Here is a 12,179-nt window from a genome sequence, read left to right as displayed (position 1 = left end):
CCTTTACATCTTAAATTGTTTAAGACCTTTAGAAATAAGTAAGCAAAAGAATAAAGAACGGCAAGAGACGCGTATTATATTCGGGAGTTTGAATCTTGCACAGGGCAAACTGACACACTATGGAACAACACTAACGCTCTTACGGGACGGAAACAGAAGCGAGAGTCACCACAAGAAATTTCATTAAACGGACGCCTAGTGAAAGACCAGGAACTTGCTGATCTATTTAACCAGTACTTCGTAGCCAAGAATTTTGACCCGAATTCTCACCCCACTAATGAAATCGCAACACCTAGAAACACAAATACCGTTTTTCTCGTACCAACTGACTCTGCTGAGGTGTGTTCCGTTTATTTGAATCTTAAAATTCACGTAGCTGTGACGTAGACGACCTGCAGATACGGCCTATTAAATATGTCATTTATGAAATCGCCCCTATTTTGGTGTACATTTACAACTTGTGTATTTCTTGTGGTACTATTCCTGACAGAATGAAAACTGTCACAGTAACCCCATTTTATAAAAAAAGGTGACAAACAAAATGTAAAAAGCTTTCGCCCAATATCGATCCTGCCAATTTTCTCAAAGGGCCTCGAGAAAATTACCGAAAATCGGTTGTCATCATTTTGTAGCAGATACCACCTTATAACTAAATCTCAGGTATGGATTTCAGAAGCACAAATCCACAGAACTGGCACTGTTAGATCAGAAAGAGTACATATTAAGAAACTTCGAAAACAGGTTAATAAGATTCGGCATGTTTCTTGATTACACGCAAGCCTTTGACGACATCAATCACAATATTCTCCTCAGTAAGCTAGAATGGTATGGAGTAAGGGGCACACCACTCGCATTATTATCCTCCTATCTCAATAACAGGCATCGATTTGTCTCAATAAATGAATTCAAATCGCAACCCAAACAAATAATTTCAGGCGTACCACAAGGAAGTATTCTGGGGCCGCTACTTTTCAAAATTTGTCAATGATGTAATATCTATTTACAAACAAGCAAAATTTGTAATGTATGCCGATGACACAAGTATTTTCATATCGTCTCATAACTACACAGAATTACTGAGAATGGCAAATGAACTTCTTGATAGGCTTTCCACTTGGTCAAACAAGAATTGTCTACAGGTTAATTGCAATAAGACCAAAGCAGTTATTTTTCGAACTCCAGGTAAAGAAATCCCACAGCATCACAATTTAATGTTTGAGTCTACGAATATTGAGGTTGTGAACACAATTAAATTCTTGGTGTAACCTTCTCTAACACCTTACAATGGGACGACCACATAGACTCAGTCCTCAAGAAGCTCAGCAGCCCAGTTGGTATGCTAAGTCGCAATAGCCACACTTTCCCCACTTCTGTTAAAATACTGCTCTATGATGCTTTGTTTGCCTCGCATATCAATTACGGTCATTTAGTATGGGGTACTACCACACAAACAAACCTTAACAATATACTTGTCATGCAGGAAATGGCGCTACTTATTATTGCCAATGTATCTTACACTGACCACATCGCACCACTCTTCGATATGTACCACATAAGAAAAATTCATGATCTGTACACATATAGACTCCTACGGAAGTATTACTTCAGTATAAAGAAACATAACGTTACGCTTGTGGTAATCGCCAACCTACATCACAAAGTACCAGTCTACACCACCCGCCGCACTGAAATATGGAATGTTGCAAGGCTTAGGACAAATTATAGCAAACAGATGCTTGACAATGATTTACCGAGGTTATTAAATCCTTTCAAAGAAATAGACATTGATATTGGAAAAATGAACCCTCCAGAATTTAAGGCTTTTCTACGCTCTTATACTTAGTATTCCAATGTAAAATGTAACACATTTTTTCCTAAATAATTTTTCAATAAATCTTCGATATCGCTTCTCTCTTAAAACTGACTTGAAAATCTTACATTGCCTTGTTTACGAGTTTCTTTTGATCATATTGTGCTTTGTAACCATGCACTGCTCTGCCAAGTGTATACGATGCAGGACCGGTCAAGCCTCAAGAAGGCTTTTTACCTGTCATCCTCAACACTGCATTTGCCTTGGAATGTTGGCATAAATATTTTGATTCGATTTGATTTGAGTACCCTGGACTTAACTGTGGTGCTGATTGTGAAAGTATTTGGTGGGGTTAATAAGGATGCGGTCTTGGGGGCTACATGTTGGAGCGGGAGGTCGATGCCGCAACATACTGCGGTGAGGAGGGCTGGCGAGCTTATCGTGCGGAGTGAGAGACCTCCTCGTGGCCGCATCACGACCTTATATTCGTCGACGGGGAGGTGGAGGAGAGGCGGTTGCTTACGGCGCAGCTGTGGCGCGGGATGCGTCTGCTTGGGCGGTGACTTGGCTGCAGAGACGCGGCTCTTGCCTCGTTGAGAAGCGGTTGCGGCGTTGTGGTTAGCGGGTCTGGCGGAGCCGGATAGACGGCAGTGGTCGTGGTGCTTGGTTACCAGTACCCAATTTTGGTCAGTCAGCTGGCCCGGAGGTATGTCTTCGCCTACAACGGCGTATTCCATGGTGCCAGGGAAGCCTCCGGTCCCGAGGGCACCTGTCTATACTCGCGGACAACTTTCTGTGGCAATGAAAGGAAAGCTACGGGCGCGTGGATGCTGCACATGTGTTACCGCGCCAAGTAGTCCGGCAGTGTTTGAGAGTGCTTTTGGTTGCTCGGAACAGACGCCGAATCGACGCATCTCCCACGTGTGACGGTTTCGCGTTTTCCCAGACGTGCAAGGGAAATGCCGCAAAATAAGTAAACTTTGACACTCAGTATAGTATGTTCTGTCTTATTTAACTGTTGCTAATGAGCTGTTTATGTTTTCTCTTCCCTATCCTAAACGAACCTGGATTGAAGCACGGGACTCTTTTCAGTAGCGCTCTCACTTGTGCGCGCTTTGCCTCCGTAGCTTTCCCTTCATTGCCACAGAACGTTGTCCGCGAGTATAGCACCGGAGCGTTAGATGTGGTCGGGCGTTCGCTTGTGTAGGAGGGAAGTTGCCCGCAAATGGGCTGTCGGGGCTGGCATCGGTCCAAAAGTGCTATAGGAATGTGCGGGGCACCTGCACTGACCTTTAATGTTGTAGTATGCCAACGGCCGAGAAAAATCGCCAAAAGTAGACGAAGAAACAGGAGTTCATGCGAAACGCATCCGCCTGGTACGGCCTCCAGCGGGCATCCCCCTTTAAATGTATCTTGCCTCTAACGCTGAACGCCAAGGAGGCATGCTTGGTCAAGCGGAATAGAACAGCATTTCTCGCGGGCAAGCCAGCGTGTCTCATGAGATGCTTGGCGCATTTTGATCTGCAGTTGCACTATACTCCGTTTCATTCATCAGGTGCACCGCTGTTGAAGCTACGCAAGAAGTTCGGTCTTTGAAATGTATCACTCCGCGCGTTCCGTGTGTGCTTCGCTGCCCGCCAGCGGTGTATGCTCGCGCGATCTTGCACGTTAGGCTGCCGCGACGGGCCGCATATAAAAAACAACGGAAAGCGAACTGATCTAAAACAACGTGTTAGCAGCCGGATGAGTACATGGTTTGTTTGTTTCCAAGAGTAAACTCATTTCTTTTCGTTCATGACTGAGGTTACATAAAGAATATTTTCACAAAAATCGATCAATAAACACCAAATTAGTTACTCTAAGTACGAACGCAGCCACTGCAAAAAAGTATCTCCAGCCTCCACAGCGTTGCACCTGATGACGAGCCCGACGCACTAGAAACACCACCAGTGCAACACGACAATATGGACCACCATTGAAAATGTTAGCAAATAGTATATGTATGGTGCCCTGCATGTAAATATTAGTATTGTGAGCGCGACCCATGATTGACTTTTCTTCATTTCTGCACATCATCATCACTTGTACAAATTCATCATCTGTATTTATCATCATCAGCCGCCCAGCTTGTTCTTCGTCGTAGCTCGAGCTCGGCTGGAATAAACGGTTGCTTATAAGTGGTGGAAGGTGCTTTTTGTTCCCCGAGACCTCTTGCCCTTCTCACTGGAGCTCCGCTCGGGTCGACGCATACCACCTACTGCCATGTCTGCTCAAGACAATCCGAGCACGTCCTCTACTACCACCCCAGCACAGCCTTCGCCGTCCATCGTGGCAATCCACAACCGCCACCGTGACCCACCAGTCTTGGCTGGTTTGCGGGGAGATGATGTCGAGAAATGGCTCCAAAACTACAACATGGCAAGTGACTTCAATAAGTGGGATAACACACAGATGTTGCACAATGTCCCCTTCTACCTCACGGATGTTGCGAAAACCTGGTTTTGGAACCATCAGCCTGATCTCCCCGACTGGGAAACGTTCACGCAGCAACTTCGCCAGATCTTCGGCGCTTCCGCTGTTAGCGCTGAGGTAGCGAAGAAGAAGCTCGGTGAGCGCTTACAGTTCCCCGGGGAATCGTACACATATATTGAGGATTTGATAGCTTTGTGCAAACGTGTCAACGCCACCATGTCCCAGACCAACCGCATCCGGCATAATAATAAAGGGATAAACACCGTCGCCTTTAGCGCTCTCGCCACGCAAAATCCTGCTACCATCCAAGATGTCATAGCCACTTGCCAGCGCCTAGAGGAACTTCAATCTCTACGGCTATGCATAGATAACTCAGACCTCCGTGTGCCTTCAACAGTGGAATTGTACACGCTCATATGTGATATCGTTCAGGAGGAACTTCACGGGCGGTGCTCTTCCTGTGCGACAGAACCGGGCGTCGCCCATTCTCCGACCGGCTTACGCGATATAATCAAGCAAGATATTGCCTCGGCGTCACGTCTAACGTGCTGCGAAGACCCTGCGCTTGACATGTGTCAACATATGCCGACGTCGCGGCTCTCCTTCCGGTCACCGCGGCCCCTCTACCAACGGACCACTATGCCCCTGTGGCTTCATTGTCGCCACCAGTGCGTGTACAGCCTTACCGTTCCGCTCCGCTTTCTCCTCGACCCATATGCTACTACTGTGGCTACCGAGGGCATAACTCCCGGTTCTGTAGACGGCGTCAACAGGATGAGCAACGTGGTTACACACCCGAAGAGCGAGCAGGTGTCCGTCCAGCAACGGGCTACCAGAGAACCTCCTACCGCTCATTTCACCGATCACCCTCTCCTCCGTACCCTACGAACACGCCTCTCAATTCTCGAGAGTCTCGCCGCAGGCTGCCTTCTCCACGTCGTCGCTCCGTATCACCTCACCGACCTGATTCTCATGTCTCCAAAACTCTCCGATGCTTTAGGAGGGGAAACTGCATCCGCCGGACATTCTACAATTCCTTCAGAGCGACGGTCGAACTTGTTATCAGTGTTTGCGGAAGGTGTTCCCGTCGAAGCTCTCGTTGACACAGTAGCCGCCATTTCGATTATTCGCGCAGACTTTTGTTCCCGCCTCCGGAAAGTGATGACGCCTTATTGCGGCCCCTCTCTTCGTGCAGCCACCAACGCCGTTCTACGTCTCATCGCGCAATGTACAGTTAGAGTATTCATTGACGGAATACGTCGTCACATTGTTTTGCTGTGTATCGGTAGTGTTCTCGCGAAGTTATTTCAGAGTGGGATTTGTTGTCTTCCGCGTCCGCTGCTATCTCTTGTCGTGAGCGACTCGTGCACCTGAATGCCACCGGTTACTCTCTTCCTGATTATGAAGAACGCATGCGCCTCGTCACCTCCTCCGCTATGTTCTTTGGCCATCTAGAGAAGAAATTATAAGTGTCAATTCCAGTGACATTCGGGATATACGCTATCATAGGAATTCTTATTACTCCTGGCCTTGTTCCCTTCTCTCATGGCTCTGCATTCCTCACCGTGTTAAACCCAACTACCGAACCTCGACTACTACCCCGTGGATCAAGTGTCACTTGCGCTGTTGATGCATAGCCTAATGCAGTTGTTGCCCTTTCACCTGTGCGGCCACAGTCAACGTCGTCGCCACTCAATGCCTCTTCTACAGCGCTGTCGGCAACCTTAAGCCCTGACTTGACCGCTGCCCAGGATCGCGCTCTTCTCGCACTATTAGAAAAACGCCGTTCGTTGTTCGACGTCAATTTGCCAGCCCTCGGTATGACGGCTGCCACGCCTCATCGCATACACACTGACGGCTCCCGCATTGTTCACCGGCGGCCATATCGCGTGTCTCATTAGGAGTGCGTAATCATCGAGGAAAATGTGTCAGACATGCTTCGACGGAATATCATACGACCTTTCTCGAGCCCCTGGCCCTCTCTAGTTGCTCTAGTGCAGAAAAAGACGGTTCAGTGCGTTTTTGTGTCGATTACCGTGCCCTCAACAAAATCACGTGCAAGGATTTTTACGCTTTGCCGCGCATCGACGACGCACTAGATTCTTTACAGGGTGCCGAATATTTTTCTAGTCTGGTTCTTAGATCCGGCTACTGGCAAATACCGATGTCAGAGTCCGACGACGAGAAAACCACTTTTGCCACGCCAGATGGACTATACGAGTTTAATGTGATGCCCTTTGCGATCTGCAATGCGCCTGCCACCTTCGAACGCATGATAGATAATGTCCTGCGCGGTTTAAAATGGAAGACCTGTCTTTGCTATATCAACGACATCGTAGTGTTTCAACTACGTTCCCAGAACACCTGCAGCGTCTTGATCAAGTGCTAACCTGCCTCGCAAAACCTGGCCTACAGCGCAACACGAAAAATTGTACTTTCGCAGGGAAGTCTATCAAAGTTCTGGGGCACTTAGTCAGCAAAGAAGACATTTGACCAGACCCTGTGAAACTATCCGCCGTCCTTGAGTTTCCTCGTCCTCTGCGCCAAAAAGACCTGCGCAGTTTTCTCGGACTGGCTTCGTACTTCCGGCGCTTCATACGCAACTTCGCTGTGGTTGCGTCTCCGCTCCATCAACTCCTCTCAAATAACACGCCCTTCGTTTGGTCGGCCAAATGTGAAAGTGCCTTTTTGACACTCAAGCAGGCCCTGGCGTCCGACCCGGTACTGTGCCACTGTGACCAAAGTGCAGCTACTATAATCCACACTGACGACAGCAGTCATGGCCTCGGTGCGGCTCTCCTGCAACATGACACCACCTTGCGCGAAGGAGTAGTTGCATACGCCAGTCGGACGCTTACTGCCGCCGAGAAAAATTACACCGTCACCGAACAAGAGTGCCTTGCTGTTGTTTGGGCAGTGGAAAAGTTTCGCCCATACCTCCACGGTCGCCCATTTACAGTCGTCACGGACCATAACGCATTGTTCTCGCTATGGTCGCTAAAGAACTTATCGGGTCGCCTTGGTCGCTGGGTGATCCGTTTATAGGAGTGCGATTTTGATGTTACATACAGGTCTTGAAAGAGCTACCAAGACGCAGATGCTCTATCTCGTTACCCTTTGCGGAGCTATCGCCTAATCGTACTGATGTACAGCCCGAGCCCACTTCATAACCCTTGTCCGTCTCATCGCTCGACTGTCTGAAACCTAATCACCAATCTGTCCTTGTTTCCCACCAACGTGCCGACCCATACTGCCGAACTATTCTCGACCGCATACAAGGTTCTGCTTCACCTCCGAACCCTCGACTCCATCGACAACTTAAACAATTCAAGCTACACGATGGGGCTTTGCATCGCTATATTTATCACGTCGATGGCAATAAATGGGTACCCATCATACCACGTTCTTTGCAACGTGAGGTGCTTGAAGCATTTCATGATGATCCGACGGCAGGTCATCTCGGATACTATACGACAGAATACGCAGTCGGTGCTTTTGCCTGGCCTCCCTTCTGCCGTAGCCCGGTACGTCGCATCATGCGTTCTTTGTCAACGCCGCAAACGACCTACGACTCCTCCTTCTGGTCTTTCGCAACCTATTCTTTATCCCGCTTCGCCCTTCGAGGTCGTCGGAATAGACTTCTACGGTCCTCTTCCCAAGACCTCCAATGGCAATCGCTGGATTGTTGCGGCAGTAGACCACTTGACATGCTACGCCGAGACAGCCTGTATACAATCTGGGAGTGCCGCTAAAGTCACTGATTTCTTACTTCACGGATCTCGGCGCGTTCTTCTCAACGACCGCGGTAAAGCCTTCCTCTCGTCTCTTCTTACCGAAGTTCTGCGCGCCTTAAACACCGTTCACAAGACCACTTCGAGTTCGAGACCACGGCTTGACAGAGCGTTTTCATCGTACTCTATCGGATATGATTGAAATTGCAGCCCCGACCACACCAACTGGGATGCAATTATCGGATATAATTACAATTGCAGCCCCGACCACACCAACTGGGATGCAATCGTGCCGTTTTTGACATTTGCTTACAATGCGGCTGCGCAACACACCACCGGCTTTTCTCCATTTTATTGCGATAGCAATTATATGGACACTTCAACCGGATTTCTGGCGTTGGCGTCGCCGTCGCCGTGAGGTTCCGTATAGATAAAATCTTCGCCGCGCGCCGTATGCCCCAGAGGCAGCGTGCGGGGACGCGCGCTATCACGGAGAGCGAACGCACTCAATCTCCCACGCGCAAGCAAGGAAGCGGAAAGCCAGCGCCGGAGGGAGCAGGGGGGGGGGGGCACTTCTCTGCCAACAACCGCGCTCGTCGCTCCTCCGCACAGTCTCTTATCTCTCCCACGCGCAAGCAAGGAAGCGGGAAGCCAGCGCCGGAAGGAGCGGGGGAAGGGGGGGGGGGCGCACTTCTACGCTGCCAACAACCGCGCTCGTCGTTCGTTCGACCGCACCGTCTCTTATCTCCACACGGCTCTGACCTTTATGCGCCGTGCATTCGCCGCTCAGTTTCCGTTGAAGCGATAGACCGCACGTACCTTCGCCCGCTGCTGCGGCGTATATATGCGCTTGCTGCCAGCGTTTTGACAGTCGTTGTCTGCAGTCATTCAGTGTGATCTATTCATGTTTGTTTGTGCGCGCTCACACCACGCTTGCTCAATCAGTTAGTAATAGTCGGGCCACATTTTACAACGCACGCTACACATGCAATGCTGCCCGGGTCGGCAGTGCAGCGCTACAGGTGTGTCCCTTCGCACGCGCTGCCCACGGGAAGCGCTTCTCATCAACACCACCGTTTCCCACGCGCCTTCTCGTGGTCATCGAGTCTCTCTTCATGTCGGTCTACTTGCGCCGCAGCACACCTGCTTACTTAATCAGCTCATGTTTACTACAATTCATATTGCTACCAAAGCCGCTCACCTTACTTCGTATGACATTGCTGTGTTGCTATCGCATTCATCGCTTCGCCCTTAGGGCGAAACTGTGACATTTTTTACTCGTATATGGCCGCTCACCTAGCTTCGTTCTGGACGTCTCGTTCCTTACGGCTCCCGTGTCTTCAGCAACGCCCTTCTCAGAACAATTTTTTTCTCGCCTCGAAGCCTGCCGTCATCGAGCACGCATTAACATCGACATCGCTCAGGATGTTCGGAAGCGTCGCTATGACTCGATTCACCGTGTTATCATTTTTCCCCTGGTGACGAAGCTCATCTATGGACTCCTGTGCGCGTTCCCGGTTTGTGCGAAAAATTCGCTAGTCGTTTTATTGGACCCTACAGGGTCATGTAGCAGACATCTACGGTTAATTACCGCGTCACGCCCCTTGGAATTTCTTCCGACCACCGTTGCCGTGGTACAGAAATGGTGCATGTATCGGGCTTAAAACCGTACACTCGCCGCATTTCATCATACAGCCGCGCGACCAGGCAGCCGCTTCTACCGCTGGAGAGAATTAGTGTGAGCGCGACCCATGACTGACTCTTCTTCCTCTCTACACATCATCATCACTTGTACAAATTCCTCATCTGTATTTATCATCATCAGCCGCCCAGGTTGTTCTTCCTCGTCGTAGCTCGAGCTCGGCTGGAATAAACGGTTCCTTGTAGTATATAAACTATCCTGCCTGTCTTTAAATCCTTGCAAATGAAATAATGTCTGCATATAACATGCTGCTCTTTAATACGAATATTTATACCTCGAAAATCACAATTCATATGCACACACACATGGTTCATTTGGCAATCAGACCAAGAATGCTTCGCTTTACGTAGATGTAACGTGGAGTTTAGTCCGCGTGTTTTTTTTTTTTCGAACGCCGGCGGTCTTCCGTCGGTCTCACCTCGTGCACCGTCGATGTGCGACGCTTGCGACACCGCTGGCGGCGGTCATCATCACGCCAGCGTTGTTTTACGTTTCGTAGATAAGAAGGCACTGTTACTAAGTCTTCTATCCAGCAGGAGTCAGCTGAGGTACTGCGTCGCGCCAAGATGTCGCGCCCACGTATACTTTGAACACCATCTCCGGAGTCCAACGATGACGCTGAACCCTGCTATCGCTGTCAATGAATAATAAATGGCAATACCGACAATAAATAAATCAATATTTTCGATGGCCAGATTCTAACAGAGTACCTCAAGGTATCAAAGCCCGATACTGTAACCACTACGCCACGTACGGTTTTGACTCACAACGGCGTGCCTCAAAATCAGAATGCAGTTCTGGCATGTAAAACTCCCAAAACAATTTAAAATTACTTACCGTGTAATCATAAGTCAACATGTGTCTCGATGCTGAAAATAGTGCAGTGTGAAATTATACCGCGTTTGCGAACACAATGCAGTCTAAAAGTGTGGGACGATCCTGAAGATATTGCAATAGAAAAAAATTTTAAGTCCGACGCTCGTCCAACTCCACCCACGCTAGGGGTGACGCGATAGTGTGCCGTGCGCAGTGATCTAGCCCCTACCTCAACCCCAACTCATTCACTAAGACTTTGTCTTTCATAGACTTAAACTGAAGGTTTAATGGCCTTACAACTTTTTTTACTTGTTTAATTGCTCTATTGCCAGCATTGCGTTCAATTTAGAGCGCGCCTCCTCATGTAGTGGCCGGATGGGGCGACAGATACAGAAGAATGTTTTGTACAGCCCAGCAAAATGTTCAGGAAGCATCGCAATTGTTTGTCAAAGCGGCGGAAAAGAACATTTCCTGCTTTGAAACCAACAAATAGTCTCTGCTCTCCTCTTCTTTCTTGGTTATTTGCAGGCAATAAGGGGGTGAATGACTGATACACATTAGTCTAGTTTCCCGGCTCTGAGTATGCGAGAGAACGACAGGTGCCTTCATGCTCTCCTAGAGTATATCCGGCAGCCAGAAACAGCCAAGTAAATCTATGCTGGTCCCCTGAAGGGATCGTACATCAAGCTTTCAAAACAGAAAATAAACATCTACGGTATATACTTCACGTAGGCTCAACAGTCGGGGACCCCACACACCCCTTTCTTCAGAATAAAACAACGGATTAGCTTCATGGAGCTCTTCGTAATCGCATTTGTGTTCTCCCTATAGGCCGACATAGGCGGACACTTCACAGGTGAGCAGCTAAGCCTATGACACTGTAGAATGTCTAAGGGGCTTGGGTTGACAGTTGTGCCAACTGTTCTTACGCTACCCTCTGCAATTGTAAAGTGTGTTTGTAACAGACCGGGATAGCTTTGAAGATTTTGTTTGTTCTTTATAAGAATGGCCACAGGAACACACTGCTTCAAACGAAGTTAAGAGAGGCGCTGAGGCGTACACGAGTTTTTGAGAGGCTTGGGCGGTTGAAAGAATCAAAATGAGCGTTAACGACCGTCATCATTCCATGCAATCATCAAATTGTTGCACGTGCGAAATTTCTGATAAGGTTCGACAAAAGCCAGCGACGGTCGTTGCTACAGAATTCACAAGATCTCAGAATCCGGGATCAGCTTTGGCCTGTGTCGATGCACAGGCGGAAGATGATTCAGGTGCAGAGCGCGACACGCCTGTTTCACGTGTCCTATTTCGTCCGCCAGATCGAGCGAGAATGACTCTTCCTTGGGCGAGGCGCGCGACTTCCCTTTGGAGCTGAGTTATCTGCTGATCCAGATTCGCCAGATCGTCTGCTGTCGTGTCAGTTGATTTAGTCGAAGTCGTATCAAGCTCAGCACATGTTTTGCCCCGCTTGACGATGTCGCTATACCCTGAGCTATCGCTATGTTGATATGTTGATGTTGGTGTGTCTTCTTCGGGAGAGAAGGGGGGACAGCAATGTTAACCAATTGCTCGTTGGAATGACACTGTCCCTTCCATCCGGTGTCATTGAACGCTGGCGACGCTGGCGGCTGCGGTGGGCTTTGATAGC

The sequence above is a fragment of the Dermacentor silvarum genome, chromosome 7, assembly GCF_013339745.2.
Source record: "Dermacentor silvarum isolate Dsil-2018 chromosome 7, BIME_Dsil_1.4, whole genome shotgun sequence".
In the NCBI taxonomy this organism is placed as follows: domain Eukaryota; kingdom Metazoa; phylum Arthropoda; class Arachnida; order Ixodida; family Ixodidae; genus Dermacentor; species Dermacentor silvarum.
The sequence above is the reverse complement of the archived record's forward strand: the minus strand, read 5'-3'. Positions refer to the sequence as shown.